This window comes from Thermobia domestica, chromosome 2 (assembly GCF_964235325.1).
Source record: "Thermobia domestica chromosome 2, izTheDome1.hap1.1, whole genome shotgun sequence".
NCBI classification, from domain to species: Eukaryota; Metazoa; Arthropoda; class Insecta; order Zygentoma; family Lepismatidae; genus Thermobia; species Thermobia domestica.
The window spans coordinates 368,040,302-368,044,910 of record NC_137455.1 but is presented as its reverse complement, the minus strand read 5'-3'; the positions used below and the strand labels follow the sequence as shown (position 1 = coordinate 368,044,910).

Genomic DNA, 4,609 nt, shown 5'->3' with positions numbered 1-4,609 from the left:
AAACTTACAGTTACAAGATATTGCACAAGTATCTAAGGTACCAACCCATAATTAATATTTTAGTCATTACATCTTATTACTGAGTTTTACAGGTTTCTACTGTTTTATAATGAAATCAAATAAAACGTAATCAATTTTTTTATATAATCTGCTTAATACACGGTAGAAACTCACTTGTATGCTATCTTTTTCTTAAATTGTTAATTTCCATGCATATGCCATTATCCACAATACATCTGCATTACTGCAGGAATAACCATTACTGCATTCAATAACAACTATATAATTTATGGAGTTCTTTATTAAGCGAAACAGATTAGGCTACTTATAACATGTAAACTGCAACTTTTGAAAATCGTTGGATACACTGCAAGGTGACGCTCTCCGTTCCCCTGTCCCACCGCGCTTACCTAGAAACTGATGTAAACACTACACTAGCGCCCTCCACGAAAAACCGCACTAATATCCTGGTCAGGTAATGGTGGTCGTGATGAGAAGACGCTCATCAATAATATGCTCCGACGCCTCTTACATGATGAATTGGCCCAGATGTTCACGTTAAGTGGGAGATCAACGAAGAAATTGGATAAGAAAGCGTTCATTGGGACACAAATTGGGAATATTGTATTACGTAAGTACTTTATATAAAATTTTCTTTATACTGATACCTATAAATCTCACTGCTCCGATCGGACTACCTGATGAGGTTTCCCTTTATGTCTTTAGTTCCAGCTGACGAATGATGGGATGGTAGATTCTGGGACTCTGCCTGTCCACATCCTTCCCTTCCCTTATCCCGGCCTGAGCCTTAGATACCCAAGAGGTAGAAATACATTCTTTCAAGTTTAGTTTGTGAATATGTCTAAGATTTTAAAAGGTGAGGGCAGTAAGCTATAAATAATATGCATTTTAAAATTTTTGAAAGAGTTTGCAACTTTGTTATGCTATCACCCACATTGTATATTGCACCAAGACACCAACATGGCAATTCTTCATTAAGATGTCAGGTAGGTGTTGCTGAAAGAAACTGAAATAATTGCTGGGAGTAAATTAACTTTGGAATATCGGTGATTCTTGACGCTACATTCGAATTATTGAATTAGGCAGCTGTTTAGCGTGATTTTATTTTAAATAAATATTGAAAGAGTTGTCATGACTTATGACTTAACCCTCGTATTAAAAGAGGTTCCATAAAAATATTAAATGTAGTTTTAAAATATTTATATAGGATTGCTCTTTACTCACCAGAAGCAAGACATTTTTCAGTTTTACCTATATATTGTCTGTTTACCAGAAATGTGGAAATATCTGCAAATTTGTGTAGCTATCAATATCGGGCCTGATTTTTTAGTCGTAATTTTTAACAAGTGACAAACCTGTAAGACGAGTCCGAGTTTCTTTCAACAAAATGTGTCGTTGGAAGTTTAATTTTTTCCGATTATTTTTTGTTACTTTATACGTAGGACGACCTTTGGCTCTTAGAAGTTGTCTGTTGCCGTTTAAATAAGTTTTCGCGGCCAATTTACTGCTGAAATATTCGCTTGTCACCTGCGGTGACGTTAGGGTTGGGAAGTGCTTTCTCCCATGTACAACAATGATCCGGTAACTTACCTTGATTCGAGGCTTTGTTTGCCTTTAGAGGCGCGTCAATATTGTCACTAACGAAGACGTAAACACATCCGCTTCAAACTCGAAAATACGAATTTGAAAGAAATATATATATATATATATATATATATATATATATATATATATATATATATATATATATATATATATATATATATATATATATATATATATATAAATGAATGTCCGATTATCGAATTTCAAGGAAAAACTTCTGAGTTTTTCTCGCTTTTAGAATTTCAAATTTGATCTTTCTTTGAAAGATAGAATCGTGGGAAGCGCTCTCATATAAATCAAATAATAAATCTTTATATACTAATGATAGTGCTTTCCACGCTTTTCCTTTCGAAAGTTTTTTTTTTAATTTTTAAAATATTTTTAAACTTGTTTTGCATAGTTGTTTGTAAGAATTTATATTTTAATTCTCACAGCCAATAGAACTACATATTGTATGAATAAATTTTATGTTTATTTTTTCGCGCTATAGTTTACAGTTTGTAAACTGCAGCAATGTCCGTGGTGTTTACCTTGTATTTTTCATTTAAAATGAGAAAAACAAAGGGATGGAATTAACTCCATGTCCAAGCTGCTTTGTACAATATGAATAAATAATTCCAGATCTTTCTGTCCTTACGAAAAAATGTGAATATATTGATGTAGTCTTGTTCATAAAACTTCGCCTTACCAGTGTCTTGCATTGCTGTGTATACTCAAATGCAATTTTTTAAAATTATTTCTGTTTTGAGATGCGTGTAAGAAAGTGTACATTAGTACTACTGATGAGAAAGTGAAAGAAAACATAGGCGATTGGCTGCACCAAGCTAAAACTAGGTTGACTAGGCTGTAAGTAGTATGCAATTTTATAATTGATGGGTTTGTAAATGAAAACTAGATTTTGGGTTTCGTAAAAGGAAACTAGACTGGATATTTAATAGATTTCTTAATCGCGTCAGCGAATGATAGATTCCCGTATTATAACGCAAATGCCACCTATAATGCAGCCCTTTATTACACACTTAAAGAAATCTTTAATAATTGTCAAATATCATATAAGGGTAATACGTACTTCTGCTTTGTAGTAAAAGTTATGCGTTTCGCTTCTTTAAGCTGATTCGTTGAATGGCTCGAGGGCTGATTAGATACGCAGTAAATCTGTTTAAAATATTGTCGAGGTCCCAAGTTTTGTCCTCGAGTGTGCCAGCTAGATTCAGAAGGATGATGAAGTCGGAGTGTAGTACTGAAGTACAAGATGGTCATACAGGTGTCTTATTTAGAATTGAATTTAGAAACAAAATTAACAAGCAGGGCCTCTTTTATCAATTTGTAAGAATGAAACGGAAACACACTTGAGAATAGGTGATTGTTTGAAGACAAAGAATATAGTAAGCTGACTGGACATTCATGAAGTCACGTTTAGGTTTCTTAAACTGAACATTTCAAGAATACAAGACTCGGACAAGAAACAAGAGGTGACGAAGATAACACGCGACAGTGTTGTCCACCACAAAGAAATTATTAAAATCCCTGAAAAGGACACACAGGGGCTCATTCTGCTCACTCTGACTCATTCTGTTCATTCGCGCTTATTTCCCTCAGTCGGATTCGGATTCTTAAGATCTCAGTCTCTACACCAAACTACAGTCTCTCCATATCCATTTATAGCCTGTAGCAGTACAGTAAACAACTCTATTGAACCGAGTACCTCAAGGAGCGGATTTAACGTCTTTACCGCCGATGCAATGGAACAGCAGACGTAGAAGATACAAAAGATGCCAGTGTTTATTAACCCTCAAGAAACCTAAACTGTGTACTGAATGTCTCATTCCTTTAAACAATTACACGTTCTAAGTCTCAGTTATTAGAAACAATCACAGTCTTTAATCACTCAGTTCTCAAACAAATCACCAGAATTTAGAGAAAAAATATCTAGCCAGAGAAAGAAAAAAGGTTTAGTTTGTATATAATATATTAGATTCGGGATAGCGTTGATAGATACTACTTATATAAGATTTAAGATATAAGGTAAAACGCTGAGATAGTGATGAAGGTATTGCACAAGCTGCGTGGGTGGACAATATATCGTAGTAGGCAGTATTTCTAGCAGAACACTCGAAATATAAAAGTAAACTCCAGTAGACACCTTGATTACAGACATTGTGGAATTAATAAAGCGAAAACTACTTTAAAATTAATTTAATGAAATATGTAATGAATTTATAATATAAGAAATTGACGGTTTGCATTTCCTTTTATATTTCAGTAAGAAGAAGCAGCAAAAAGAGGAAGCAGCTGCAGTTGGTGGGGAACAAGTAGAAGAATTAACGTAGTACTTTGAAAAGCAAATTTTGTATTACATATTTAGCCCATGGACGAAAAAAAGTTAACTAATAAGGGCAAAATATAATTAATGAAACTAAATTAAGTGTTGTTCATTTATATTATTTAGAATACTTTCCTTATAATATTGAAGTATTAATTTCTTTTATGTTTTTATTTAATTTCCTTTAGAATATGAACACGAGCCTATAAAAGTCGAAATATTTTTGAATAGACATGAAAAGAGCTAAAATCACCGGAAAGCATTCCAGTTTTCACCCTCCGACGTGTGCTGTTAAGTTAAAAAAGTATTTCTTGCTGTAACGTAAGTCTAGGATGAGCTTTTTCAACATCAAAGCTATAAAAAATGGGGGTTATTCTAGAGTCTTATTGATGCATCCATTCTCAGATCAAGGTTTATGCACTAGCGTTTAGTTATAGTTTTGTCGAGGAATTCCATGTGGTTGGATTATAACTGCTATAATCAGGAAGCTTACGCACATGTTAAAACTGTTTTAACGAACCACAATGCAGATACAAATAATAACTTGATTTTTCACGGTTACAGCAAAAGAATTTTTAGATTATTTTGTCACATTTTGCTGTTGTAGAATTTTAGGCCATATTGTCATTTTCTTTCATATCAATTGGATTCTTGTATGAG

General features: G+C 33.5%; 1 long non-coding RNA gene across 1 annotated transcript; it reads left to right on the top strand.

Annotated features, from left to right (window-relative positions):
• The first annotated feature begins 474 nt into the window (after positions 1 to 474).
• LOC145679892 (uncharacterized) lies at positions 475 to 4,020 on the top strand. The gene is made up of 2 exons (XR_014130600.1): positions 475 to 631; positions 3,890 to 4,020. It is a non-coding gene; the product is annotated as an uncharacterized LOC145679892 (long non-coding RNA).
• Positions 4,021 to 4,609: the final 589 nt, after the last annotated feature.